General features: G+C 35.6%; 1 protein-coding gene across 2 annotated transcripts in view; it reads right to left on the bottom strand.

Annotated features, from left to right (window-relative positions):
• Positions 1-9,579, bottom strand: part of RunxA (Runt related A) — a 38,985-nt gene extending 29,406 nt beyond the window's left edge. For both annotated transcript variants that reach the window (XM_017232909.3, XM_017232910.3), the window contains exon 1: positions 9,345-9,579. The gene's annotated coding sequence lies outside the window, so the exon portion shown is untranslated. The remainder of the gene's footprint in view (positions 1-9,344) is intronic.
• Between the last annotated feature and the right edge of the window lie 5,576 nt (positions 9,580-15,155).

Genomic DNA, 15,155 nt, shown 5'->3' with positions numbered 1-15,155 from the left:
CTGTCAAAAGAAAGGCAAAAAAAAACCAAAAAAAGAGTGAAAACCAGGGTCCTGACTGCACTTCCCGAAAGACCAAAGGACAATGCAACCATATCTCATCCTTCACCAATTTGTTGCTGAAATAATAAACATGCGAGAACATGCGTGCTTTTCTTCCCTTTTTTTTAACGATTTTTTTAATATTTATTTATTTATATGCTTGGGAAAGGGTATCGTCGGTTTTTTAAAGGAGTTTGTTATGATATGGAGGTGTTCTATGATTTTATGTGGGTTATGGTATATTATAGCCGTCTTTCCGTTAGTTTCTATATAGCCTATAACCTTTCTAAATAAACTACATGTATGTATAGCTTCTATATTTTCTACAGAAGCATCTAGTATAGTATCTATATTTTTCATGATATTTTCTTCGAATTTTCCATTACTTTTCTTAAAGTTATATTTCTATAAGCAAAATACTCGATATTTAAAGCTCACAATAAAACCCTTTCATTTTATCTTAGTTTAGTTACTTTCTTATTATTTAATATATGAAATTTAAGTTTTTTCAATACTTGTTTTGTAAAATTTCCATAAATGTATATCTCGTTCGTAAAACCATAAGGATCAGTCTTTCCTGCTATAGAATTTTGTCCGCTCATCCGTCCGTTTGTTTAGTTTTGTATCTAACTAGCCTGAAAGTTTTAAGACAGTTTTAAAGATTTAAGTTTTTACATATTTTTCTTAAACCCTTCCTTAAAACCTTCTACATAAATATTTAAGATTTTCTTTAAAAATTGAGTCTCCAATTCCATTACCTACCAGTATTACGAAAGAGCATATAAACTTCTGTCTAGACCTTTATTTTTTCCCAGACTTTCTTTTATTTAAAAAAAAATTTTTATCGCAGAGCTGGGAGACCAATAACAACAATAAATGAATCTTTTTCCCTCCCGGCCCGGCCCGTGCCGACCAGAAGAACACTGCAGTTGCGGGCAGGACGCGTGCAAGGTGTGCGAGCGGCGGGAGGCAGGACGAGAGGCACTGACAGCTGTACAAACGCAGACCGACAAACATGGGTTAAGCGTGAGGGATGGGGCCCGAACAGAGGAGGGTGGGGTCGGTGGGGGACAGGACGCGTTTGGTCAGTTGGCTGGTTTCCGTTGCATACGCGGCGTATGCGTAATATTGCGCACATGCAAAAAAGGCACAAAGAAAAATCAATACAAAAAATAAATAAAAATGCATATATATTTGTTGTAAAAAAAAAAAACAAGTAAAAGGAAAAACGCCTCTTCCTCTTTCTTTCCATCTTGTATCCTGCAGCCCCACCCCCCCATTGCTTCCCCTTGCCATTCCCCATTTTTCCAAGCCGTTGCAGTCGAAACTTGTTGACAATCACGTGCAAGGACCTGGTCGTCCTGCTCGCCTCTTGCATTTTACTCCTTTTTGGGGTTTTGCATTTTGAGGCCAACATTGAGGCCACGAACTGCGGAACGCAATGCCACGGGGGTGCCACCTCATCGTCGGCCACCGCCGAACGGATTTTTCCACCCAATTTTCATCACCCTTTCCCCCTCTTCCAGTTGGGCTTTTCTTTTTCCTTTTTTTTGGTGGTGGGGGAAAGGAGGCGGGAAGTCCTCGTGTTTGCTCGTTTGGTTGGCGTGTAAATTTATGAGCCTGGTTAAGTAGTTGCAGCCAGTTGACTGCCCACGATAGGCCTTACAGAAGGGGGCCTGGTTAAAATCTGGCAACTCCCAAAAAAATATTAAAAAAAAAAAACTAACTGGCAACATATGCCAGAAACCACAAAATGATCTTTACAAGCCATAAATATGGTTACCAAAAGTGGTTGAAAATGTTTAAAAAAAGGTAAATGAGGGCTTTTATTAAAATATATTTAAATTGAGGAAATATTTATGAATTAATAAATTAATAATAAATTAGCAAAAAAGATTTAATTTGATTTTTTAATGTTGTTTTTCCCAGAAAATTAAATTAAAAGAGTAAGCTTTTTCATGTTCCTTTCAAGCCATATTTAATTTAATTTAATTTTAAAAGATATTTCTTAAAAATATATATATTTATGGCCCTTTATGACTCCTTAAAAAAAATTTATTCCAGTGAATTCTTTAACTCCAAAGTCCTTAATTTACCTAGGCCTTTTGACCAGGACACGTTTGGTTTATGGCCTGATTGGAGAAAGTGAAAGAGATGGCCGGAGAAGGGTGGACGAAGAAAGGTAGATGGCCCAGCAGGAGGAAGGGTAGACTAAAGGGTGTTATGTCAGGCCATAAGTGTGTGTGTGTGTGGTGAGGTCCTTTCTCTGGTTACGCATCCTGTTGGCCTGTTTGCCAATTTTTCAACAGCTTGTTAACATTTTGTCGCCCATCAATGCGAAATGCAGTCCAGGACATGCAAGCCAAGCCGGCCAGGATATCGAAGGAGTGTATGGAGTGTAACTTATCTTGACAGGAAGGACGGCAAAGGACCAAAAGGGGGCCACAGAGGGGCTAAAAGGGGCAAAAAGAAAACGCGTTAATGAAGTGTTGCTTGAGAGCTCATTATGCATTTTGCTCACGTTTTTAATATTTTAATTGCATTGCCAGGATCTCTCTGCATGTGTGTTTGTATGTGTGAGGGGAGTGCTGGTGGGGGGGGCGGGGGGGCAGGTCCTTTCATTAAACGGCACCGCACGACAGCAAACGATTAAAATGACCGCCGAGCAGCAAATCGAATTAATTTTTGTAACGTGCAAATGGCCGGACAGCAAAAGTTTCCCTCGGAAAAGCGCTGAAAATTTTTCGGAAAATAAGAAGAGCATGATGGCTAAAGGGGGGACAAGGGTAGGGCAGGGCAGGGGCAGAGTATGCATTAAATCCTTGCTGCCACACGACACATTTAAGTTGCTGATTAAGCTTACTGTCCTCTGGTGCCCCTTCGCCGCTGCCACATTATTATGTACTTGCCAATATTTTCCCATTACATTATGTACTTAAGCACATAAAGATGTAATGGCCAGAGTGGCACCTGGCTCTTTTTTTTCATTTTTTTCCGCCACAGAAACCAGCAGTCTCTGCTATTGGTAGAAACAAAAAAAAAAACAGCAAAGGATGTCCAGGTTCGGCTTAATAAACTGGCTGGCTTGGCGCTTTTTAAATGGCTTTAATTGATAAAAGGCAAAAAAAAAGGAAAATAAGACTCAAAGAAAAAAAATAATGGAGAAACATTTAAGTGTTTACTTTAATTTAAAAATAATTTTAGGACAGATTTGATTGGGAATTCTTGAAAAAAAAGGGTTTTCCTTCAAAAACAAGAGAAACGTTTTTGAAAACTCTTACCATTTAAATATGATATGAAGGCTTAAAATATTTTTTAATACAATAAAATAATCATTTTTTCCAGTTTAATCAATTTAAAAAAAAAAGTTTGCAAAAAAAACATTTCCTATATATAAAACACCAAAAAAACATAATTTCTAAGAAATAATAGACCCAGAAACCTTCAAAAAATCCCTTAAAAACATTTCCCTATTAAATAAATATTTTAAAAAATATATATAAAAAAAAAAAAAAAAAAACAACAAATGTAACAGCCTCAATCATAATTAAACATCAGAGGCAAGACCACCGCCGGCAGGTCGTTTCATATTTTTTAATGAATATTGAGGATTTAAGGAATTTCTGCAGGATTTTCATTGAATTATGCATTTATTTTGCCTCTCTGTTCTGTACATACATATAAACATATATATATATATATATATATACATATATATTTTTACCAATCAGGACCTGGGCATGGTCGAAAACCATCGGCCTCTTCCTGGCTGCGGTTAATGGCTCCCCGGACCTCAGATCCTGAACCCCGTTCCCGACCCCGAACCGGACCAGGAACATATATCCCATATATTTCTTTGTCGCACGCGATGATTTATTAAGTCATTAGCACTTGTGCGGCTGTTGTTGCTTTTGCAGCAGGATGCCAGGATGCAGGATGCCAGTATGCCAGGATTCAGGATGCCAGGATCAGCCTACACACACATACCAGCATCCACCCGCGTATTCGTCCCTTTCCACACACACCCACACACGCTCTTCCATACTACTTGTAATTCTTATTAATTGTGTGCGCTGTTTCCACTCATATATATATATATATATGTATATTCATACACACACACACTAACACACACTCGCACACACTTATGTATTTTTCAGGACATTAATGTAACGGGTCCTGGACATAGCATTAACTCTTTCAGCTTGCGCATTTTTAAATAGAACAGCACAGATTGCAGGTCGTTCCTGAATGTTTAATGTGATATATGTTTTATGAAGTATATATTTATAAACAGGACTGTAGAAGTTGATGGGGTTTCAAAGGATATATCTTAAAAAGAAATCGTAATTAAAATATATTTTTAGATAAGCCTTGTCAACCTTACTTTAGGGTTAAGAGTTACCCACTTAGTAATACTAATAAAACTTTAACATTTTTTAACACATTGATCTCTTGATGCTAAGTGTCCTTGAGTATTACTAATAGATCAAAAGTTCATCAAAAGTAGGATCATTAAAGATCATTGTGACTCTCTTATGTGACTTCAATAATGAAATAATGTAAAATATTTCATAAATAAAACATACTTCCTCAAAGATACAAGACTCTCGATTTTAGATTCTAGAAAATTCTACCTTTGGCATTGACATTTTTTTATGTATTCCTCAAAGATCTAAGAGATGAAAAGATACTTTTTAATTGCCTCTGTAATGAAGACCAACAAACTATATAATTTTAATGTTTTTTCTTCTTAATGTATAAACAATCTGTAGAGTTTTCGCAATTTAAACAATTTTATCTTTAAATAAAAACTATTTTATCTATTTATTCGAGGATCAGATATCTACCGTCTCTTCTCAAAAATAACAACAATAAAATGATCATACATAAGTTGAAAAAAGGCTTTACATTGTTTTGAATAAACAGAACATTTTTTGAATTTTAGAAAACCCTGCAACACTTCACAACTTTTAACATAAACTTTTTGCAATGATCGAAAGGATATATTACGTATACGTAAAGGATTGGGCTTAGGCTTCAAAAATAGGTTTAGGTAAGCTTTAGGCTTATAATATTTTTCTTAACATTTACAATAACTTAAGTTCTTATTAAATCCATGATCTGAAATACATTTTTGTTGAAATTTCTATAATAATTAAACAACAAAATATTACGTATACGTCATACCGACATGGCGTATACTTAATTAATAGAATATCATTCCAGCCATAAAGCCCAATCTTTGTAAACTCAAATTTTTTTGAAGATTTCAATATATTCCATCCTTTCTGAGAAGAATCAGTCAGTCAGGAGAAAAAAAACAGCAAAAATTGAGAAAGAAAAGTAGCAGGACCGGGAGGAGATGGAGCGACGGAGATGGTTGGGCAAAATGTCAGAAATGCGTGTGAAAAATAAACGAGATTTTCGCAACGCGCTTTTGATATTTTTGCATGACAGAAGCCAAATGAGAAAATGCGATTTTCCGCATTGCTCCGGCCAATGACATGGACATGGACATGGCGTTGGCAAGCCAGTAAAGCGGGGTGGGAGTAGGAGAATTCCAGCAGCAGGATGCTGGCCAACAACGGTCGGCCTACCAATTTAATGTGCTGGCGCTTCCTGCTCCTGGTCCTCGTTCTGATCCTGCTGCTGATGCTGATGCTGGGCCATGAAAAGAGTCCTTTTTGGAGGCCGACGGCATGGGAAAAATTCAGCGAGACAGACAGTCAGACAGACGCACACAATAATTTTTACAATTTGCAGCAATGCGTTTTTAATTTAAATCGATAAAAGTTGCATTCGCATACAAAAACATCAAAAAAACAAAAAAAAAAAACAGGTCCAGACGAAAGCACAATGCACAATATAATTGCCAGCAACCCTCATAAATAAATATATATCCAACCGATTCTATACATTCCACATCACCATCACAATCAGCCTCAGACGCCATTCTGGAACTCAGTTGGGTTTTAATTATAAAGTGAAAAATAAACAGAAAATAGAAAAGGTTATATTAAAATGATTTTAAAATTAAAAGTCTAAGGCACTAATTTTTTGTGTTTTTATTATTTAAAAGTATAACTTAATAATATTTAAATCTTGGCACTTAAACTAAAACCTTTAGAAAGGGTTTATTCGAAGCACTATTTTTTATAGCACTATAAGCTTTTGGTTTCAAATTCATTTACTTTCACAAAGAACCTGGTTCAAAAAAAAACAAATTTCATTTGAATTCGATTTTTAAGATTTAGATGCAGCAAAAAATCTTAAAAGAAGCTCAACGAAGTTTTATGTTTTTTCGTATTTTTGTTACACTTTCAAATATAATTAATCTTCAAAACTTAGCTTCTAAAATTCATCTTCAGTAATAGTTTACTCATTTGAATTTTTTCTTTATGCCTTTCTAAGAATTTTGATAAATTACAATATAGTAAGATTACAAGATACTGACTGCTTAAATATACTCAAAATTTACCCATATTCTAACCGGTTAGAACTATTTCATAAAATTAAAGTCCTATTCCCTTCTCTCTACCTCCTTTCTAAATGCACTCCCATTATTTAAAAAATTATTTATTCATTAAAAAACTGCCCATAATTTTCACAAACTAAAACAAATCATTAACTTTGGGCAAAAAGGCAACCAAAAAGCTGGCGACTTTCAAATTGGCCAATCAGTGATAGTGGCTATAACCGAAACGACAAAAAAAAATACCAAAAAAGGAAAAGTAGGAAAAAAAAACAATAAAAACCAACAATGCTAAACATTTTGCTATAAATATAAATTAAATTAAATATTTTAAAATGAATCGTTCAACTGTCGCATTGCATTAGCAAGTAACAAGAGCCAAAATAAAAAAATGAATAAAAATAATGCAACAACCGTGACCAACAACAACAAAAAAATAGATAAAAATAAACAAAATGCAAACAGAAAAAACAACAAAAACAAAAAAAAAACTGCAAAATTTTCAGGAAAAAAAATTAAAGGAAATAATTTCATTGCCTACATTTGAGCGCCGGCTGGCTGGCTGGCTGACTGGCTGGCTGGCTGTTGCAATTTGTTTTGTTTTGTTTGTGATTTGACTGCCAGGCCACAAATACAGATACAAAATACGCATACACACATACACATACACTCACACATGATATGTCCTATCTGTCTGCGTGTGTTTATTTCATTTTATTATTTTTTCTCTTTTGTGGTCAACGAGTTGGTTGACCACTTTCAAATACAGCCCACCAATGGCCCACCCGCTCTTTATTTGTTTCCATTTTTTTTGCTCACACCACACCACGCCCCTTTTGGAACAGACGCCCTTGGCTCTTAAGTGACTGCCACGCCTACTACAAAAACGCCCATAAAATACTGAACGCCTATCTCTTGATTTGGTCTTGATTTTTAGTGTCTTTTTGTTTTAATTGGCTTTGGCGTGGGATTTTTTAAAGTTTTGTTTTGTAAGCTTACTTTTTTTAATATTCTTTGTAAGTTCATCTATTTTTTAATATTAATTTTAAAATATTTAATGTTTTAACTAAGAAATAACGAAGAAACTTTTGGGTTTAATTTTTGGGTTTTAAGGAAATAACGAAAACTTGCCTTTTAGGTTTCATAGTTAAAAGTTAAGAACTGGTCTATAAACACCCATTTTTTAGTTTTAAAAGCCTTTAATTCTTATTCTTAAATATTGAAATATTTTTATTCAATAGTTTATTTTAGTGTTAAGTCTCTAAAAACTATGAATAAGCTTTAAAATAAGTAAACAAAAGACTTTAAGACTAAAAGCAAAACTTTATGATATGAATTTCAAGCTTAAAAAAATTTAATAATCAAACAATCTACTTAAATATACATTTAATTATAAATATAACCAAATTCCTTTACAATTAACCCACTACCCTTAACCCTTAATACCCTCAAGGCCTCATACCTCAGTTTGTTTGCAATTGCACTTGTCTTTTTTTTTGTTGCCTTCTTTGTTGATTTTAAACCTTTAACACTCATTGTAGGCCATACATTTTTTTTCCTCTCCCTATTTGGTTTTGACCGTTTTTTAACTTTATTTATTTATACTTGGGTTTTTTGTTGTTCTTGCTGTTGTTTTTGTTAGTTGTTGGCCCGTTTGGTTAACCGTTGAATTATCAATTTCGCGGTAGAACTTGCGGTACATAAGTGCGGTTCACCGATGAGTTTTCCAAGGTATCATATTATAAAATGCACACAATTATTGGTCGGTTGGTTGTCTTTTTGTTTCTTTCTCTTTCTCATATTAACTACCCATCTCTGTCATTCGCACCCACTCACACTGACAAAGTTTGCCAGTTGGAAATTAATACGTTAAATTTTAATTAATTACATTAAGTAAAAATTGCTCACTGTCCGTTTGTATTTTTTGACATGTCAAGTGGTTTATTAAAATGCCTTTTGTTGGCCAAAAACCATCATTTTTAAATGGCAATCTGATTGTTATGATGTTTGATTGGCGCGACAGAGTGTTAAGGAATTTATCAAAGATATAGGTGTTTTTTTAAAAAGGATAACTTTTTGAGCCTAAGTTTGGCTTGTAAGTTGGTAGGATTTAATAATGTAACTAATGCTAAGAACATTTTGGCTACAACTGGTTATTAAATATCTTTTGATGGTAAAATATTAGAAGATATTGTAAGATCTCTACTTTCAGGGTCTTTGTAATTTATGTTTCAATATTTTCTTGACTGTTTCTTGAAAGTATTCTTCGTATTAATATTAATATGGCTTTTCTTCTAGTTTCATAAGTTTTTCTTTATACAATAAACCTTATAAAGGTTGTAATTTCCGAAAACTTAGTTTTTTAAAGCTTACTTTTAGAATAATTAGTACTTTTATCATTTGTTTTCATTTAACTGGTTATTTTTTTGGCTTTAACAGCCAGTCTTTTGATAAATTCCTTTACACTTCTATTCGGTTGGTCTGATATATCTGACTGATTCTATCTATTTTATTACCTTTAAAATGCCTATTAATCCTTTAAAATCCTTTTTTTTCATTCTAGTATCTATTATCTATTAAATTCCCTTTTAAGTTTTATTTTTTAACCAAAAAAAGTCTTCAGATTAACTCTGAAAAAAACCTAAAAAATCCGAACTAATATAACCGCTTAGGAATTTAGGAACTGAGGAACACTTAGGAACTATTATATTTTGATCTATTTATAAAAATATATCATAAAAACCGTATATTAATTGAAAACCTAAGAAACCCCTTTCCTTTCCAAACCTTTGTCTTTCATTTTCAAAAACCAAAACTTTGAAAAACTTACCTTTTTTAGATGTTTTCTTAGAAACTGCACAAATGTGCAACCAAGTCCTGTTTTCGGGATGATATTCTGAGCACTTGATTGTAAGTATAATTCTTAATATTAGTATATTTTGGATCTCTATTCACTGTTTTGCAATTTTGCGATCTTTATTTCGGGCACTTGAAAAAACAAAAAGCTGCTGGCCAACATGGCGGGAAAAGCACTGTTTACAAGGATCTCTCGATAGCTCTCGGATCTTTCGCGAATCTTCCTTTCTGTTTTGTGTATTGATTTTTTTAATGAATAATATTTTTTTTTTAAATATTTTCTTGATTTAATATAAATTATATTTATATATAATTTTTTGTAGAATTATTATTACGGAATTGGCTTTAAAATATTTCTCGTTTTTGGCCACGTATCGTTAAACGGATAACGGTTAAACGGCGGAACGCAACGGAAGCACGGCCGGCGCGTTAGTGGTCAAAATGCAGAGTGACACATTCGGGGCCACCTGGCCAGAAGCAGGCAGGCAGCCAGCAGCAGGCAGCACAACAGTGAAGCAAAGCCAAAAGGCAAAAGCAACAACAACAGGAACGAAAGAGCCTCCACCCCAGAAGCTCCCCAGTGTTAGCCGGGATGCAGTTCGTGCCTCGGCCAACTCGTTGCTACTCGTTCGTGTCTGTCTGAAAGTGCCGAGCTCGATTTTCTATTTTTGAGCGAACACGATTTGCAGTTTGCAGTTTCAGCCGAAAGCCGAACGTATATCACGGTATTAACCCGAACCGAAAAAACACTAAACGATGCGACGGTACCGAAGAACCGACTAACCAAAGGAACCGAATCGCATCGAATCCAAAATCATACGAACTCTCGATATATACGATTTATATATAGTATTATTATATACTACACATATATACATATATATATATATATGTAATGGTTTAAACTATAACTCAGTAATATTTTGAAAAGTTAAGTAAGTAACCTTTGTTTTGGTTTTTGAAGCCAAAGGAGTGGAGCGCGTGTTATACGCTTTGAACCGGTTAACGGCACAATTGCAAATGATAACAACACACACGAAATTTTCGAAAATTTCTAAACGAAAACTCAACCTTTTTGTCGGCTGTTTTTTGGGAAATTAAACAACAAAAAACCAAGAACATCCAGAATCCCAAAACAACAACAACAGCATGCATGAGCAAATGAAATGAAATGAGTTGAGTCGAATGGAGTGACGTGGAGTGGAGAGAGGAGAGTAAAAAGTGCTCCCCCGCAAAAGTCCCCAACCACACTCATACAACACACATGTGAGTTATTTAACTCAGAAAAAGGGAAATTGAGTTTCGGCTCAAAATTGGCAGAAGCTGAAGCAGCCAGCAGCAGCGACGTTAGCAGCAGCAGCAGCAGAGAGGAAGAAAGCAACAGCAACAGCAACAATTAAAACGACTCGAGTTAAAAAGGAAATGAAATTAGGGAAAAATATCAGCCAACCAAGCAAGGACCACCCATCCTTAGGACCCCCTCCACCTCCCACCCCATTCTCTCTCTCTTAACCCGTTAACCCCCCTTCTAGCCCTATAGCCCTATAGCCCCCTTGTAGCTATAAATTTTCTAATAAAATGAAACTGACCAAGTGAAAAAGAAGGGGGGAAGGAGGCTTTAAAAAAAAAAATTAAAAAAAAAAAACTGACCAAAACCAAACCAAACCAAAAGCAACCCCCTTCACTTGATTCTGGCCTTTTTGGCTTGTTAATCTCAAACAATTTCTCACTCATTTGGAAATCTGGTTTTATTTTCTACACAAAATACATAAATTTTGCATCATTATCTCACGAATGGGTTGAAACGAGATACCAGATACCCCGATACCAGATACCAGATACGAGATACGACCGAGTCGAAGGATAATAGTATTGGAGGGAGTTGCCATATGAGCGAAATGCTCATTATCATAAACAACAAAAGCAACAACAAGTGGAATGAGAAAGTGAGAGGGTTTTTTTTTTGTTCTATCAAATAGAGAAGGGGGCTGGGGGGGTGGTTGGGTGGGGGATAGCAGCAGAATATCCACCCGCTTTTTTGAGTTGGAAAGTGCAACATTTTACATAATATACGCGCGCCAATATGCCACACACATAGACACACACGTGAGTATTTACATATATAGTTTTCACTACATATATAATATTATATATATATATATATTCATGTATGTGTGTTTGGTTAGAGCGCTCAGAAAATACATACGTAGCTCGGTGTTGTTGGTTTTATTGTTGCATTTGCCAAATGAGTGAGTGAGCGAGAGGGAGAAGGCGAGCGAACGAGATGGCCGGAGTCAAAGGATTTGAGTAGTTTCCTTCCACACTTGTACATAAACATATATAATGAATTTTAAACTATTTTCAAAATGGGGGTTGGGCGGACGAGAGTGGGTGGTGGAGTGGGTGGGTGGTCCGGCAGGGGGAGAGAGAAAACTATCGCATTCGTCGCCCTCATTTGCCATTTGCCGTTAGTTTGTTGCCGACTTTGGAATCGGACTCTCTCGCGCCGCTCCTGCTGCTCCTGCTCCTGTTTCTTCTTTTTCTTCTTCAAATACTACTACTATTACATCTTCTTCTTATTCTTATTCTTTTTCTAAACAAAAGTTTTTTAAATGTTGGGGGGGGGGGGGGAGGTGGGGGGATTGGTAGTGGGGCTAGAGGCTAGGGGGCGGTGCACACATTAGTGTCTAACTGTAAATTAGTGTGAGAGTTCCCCAGCGAGACTGTACTTGTTACTAAACTTTCATTCGAATTGATTGTTTTTTACACTCACTCACCCACACACATGTATTTATTTTTATTCCTATTTTTTTTTTACACATTACAAATAAGAAAAAGATGCACAGTGGGCCGCATTTATGCTTAAAAATTTTAAAAAATTAAATACTAAAGGGTACTGAACTAAGGAACTTTATTTATTAAGAAAAACATAGAATTTCAATTTTAAATAACTTATATTACTTACCTAAGATATTTTTCTATAAAATGTATGTCATTATGGTCATAAACGATGAACCTTTTACTGCATTTTCAAAAGTAAATTTCAAATGTCAAGGTAAATTTTAAATTTTTTAACATGAATTTGCCTTATAATGCTTGAAATTGAGCTCAATTATTATTGAATAATACTCGAATGGCTTATTTGTATGAAAAAACATTTGATTATTATATAAAAATAAGTGTAATACATACATAGTTATTATATAGTAAAATGTATATTACACATATATTTTTGCTATCTTATTTCATCAAAATCTTCTTAAAATTATTCTAAAATTTTAATTTTTTTTCTATTGATTATCAAGGAAATCTCTACTGAAATATATTACATTGGAGGCTATTATATCTATTATTTCAAGACTTCCTAGACTTTCAAAACCCGTCCTAAGAAACCCATGTATGGCATATTACTTAGTTTAGTTGCACACAAATAGAATATATTCTACTACTTTATTTTAATATTTTGAATTTATTTCATAAATCTATACCTAAAATACCGAAAAAATTAGCCATATTTTTTTAAAAGAGAGTCCAGAATGCTCTAAACATTTTACCATGTTTTTCAAAAATATTGAAAAAGTCAAAATATGAGCACCATATTTATTTACAAAATAAATCAATTAAATACAACACTTCCTCAAAATATATTTAAAACTTCATATTTTATTAAAAAAAAAAAAAAACCCCTTTCCAGCCCACTGTACCTTGGCATGTGCAGTTTTCTGTGTTGCTTCCTCCTCATCAGGACATCATCGGCATTATCCTTACAACGGCCATCGCTGGCATCGCCGAGCGACCTTTTCAACTTGTCTGCAGGGGCGTGGCATGCAAGAGGGGACGGGGGGGGGCCGTAGGATGGGGCATTTGACGGACATTTCTAATTTGCAAATGTATGCATGTGTGTGCAAGGATATGTGCGTGTATGTGTTTGTGTGTGTGAGCCTGGCAAACAAAACAAACTCGATGGCGATGGCAACTGTGTTAATGATTAGAAAAACCTTTGCATGGGCTACCCCTTTTTTGCCATCATACCCTTACCCTTTCCCCCCCTAACCCCAACACGGTAGCCATCTGCCTCCCCGCATGCCCCCGCAATGACCGTGCAACGTATCTACTTCCTGGCAATTAATGTGTGCAACATACGCGTTTTAATTTAACGCAACGCAACGCAACGCGACTCTAGCACTTTTTCACCCAACCACCCACTTCGGCCTACTCTGGCCCACTCCGGCCCACTTTGTCCCACTCCTGCCCACTTTCCCCGTCCCTTTTTCTTAAGTTGGGAAAACTTTTGTTGCTTTTTTGCCGTAATTTTAAATGGTTTTCCACACACACACACACACTCACACCACCCCCGGAACGCACACACACCCATATGGGGAGTGAAGCAAGGAAAAGGACGCTCCGTTTTGAAAACTAAACCAACCAGTTTGGCAAGTTCCAAAAGGATTCACTTTGGCCCAAAAGGATATGGGGTGAACGGGGAGCTTCAGGAGCGGCCGGGGCTCGAAAGAATCCTTGTGCGTGCGCGAATATGCGTGGCAAGGATTGCACTGGGATGAGCCAGGAATGGTGATGGTGATGAGTTGTCCTGCCAGAGGCACTGAACATAAAAACTATAGAAATTCTAAAGCTATGAAGGAATGAAGTCTACAAATTAAAAGGTATATATTTATATTTTTATTTTTAAACAGTATATGCTTTTAAATAAATTATTTATCTATATTTTTTAAGTAAAGTAAATATAGAAAATTTATACATTGAGAATTTGGTTTAACTTTTTAATTTACTTTTCCTATTTTAATGAAAATTTTGAATTATATCTATTATTTTTTAAAACTCAATAAGCTTTAGATAAAGAATATAAACAAAGCAAAATTTAAGTAATGAAAGTAAAGGTAAAATGTATCAATTAGATTGAAATATTATAAGATCGTATATGATATTGTTTTAAGTTATTTTTAAGCAGAAACCAAGGCCAAAAATATAATTCACTAAACTAGTAAAAATACTGCTAATGCTTCCTGAAAAAGGACCTCTTATCCTCTTAAAAAAAAACGTAAGATTTTTCCATTTCTAGGAATACAAATTTAGCTATAAACACCCCATACTTTTTGAATCTTTTTATAGATTAAGATTAATGTTTTTTATTGTAGATATATTACCTTTTTCATACCTATTACCTTCCTTGTTCAAGAAATATCGAGATTAACTTATGGTTTAAAGTTTAAACCTTAACTAACAAATATTAATCCATAAATACTAAATAATAAAATTCCTACAAGCATTTTTTTTCAGTGCCACCGTGCATACAACGCGTTGTGTTCAATAGCGAACTCAACCTGCGCTGGTTAATGATGGACCCGGAACTTTCTCACTCCCCGGATTCCGGGACTCACACCGGTCTCGTTCTGAGGGTTATGAGAGAGGCACGGTTTGGGGGGAGTTGCGATAGAAAATGAGGAGCAAACGGGAAGCGGCAAGGGGGTGGGGGAGAGGTGCGGCGTTAGGCCCCATGTATACCGTTCAACAACTAGGAGGGATAGGACCTCCAACACCGTCCTGGGGCCGCTTATGCAAATGGCAAATGGCAATGCTGTGCGCGGATTTGCATGAACATTTTGCTAAACAAAAGTAAACCAATGCACACGCAATCCGAGCGGAGGAGCGGCCATTTTGCATGAAATAAACCGGCGAAGCGGAACGACTACGGGACGGCAGGTACCGGGAGATCCGTAGCCATAGCCGGATTCGGATCCGGATCCGATTCCCGGACCCAATCGAC

This window comes from Drosophila bipectinata, chromosome XR (assembly GCF_030179905.1).
Source record: "Drosophila bipectinata strain 14024-0381.07 chromosome XR, DbipHiC1v2, whole genome shotgun sequence".
Lineage (NCBI taxonomy): Eukaryota > Metazoa > Arthropoda > Insecta > Diptera > Drosophilidae > Drosophila > Drosophila bipectinata.
Note: the sequence above shows the minus strand (reverse complement) of the source record. Positions and strands in the feature narration are given on the sequence as shown.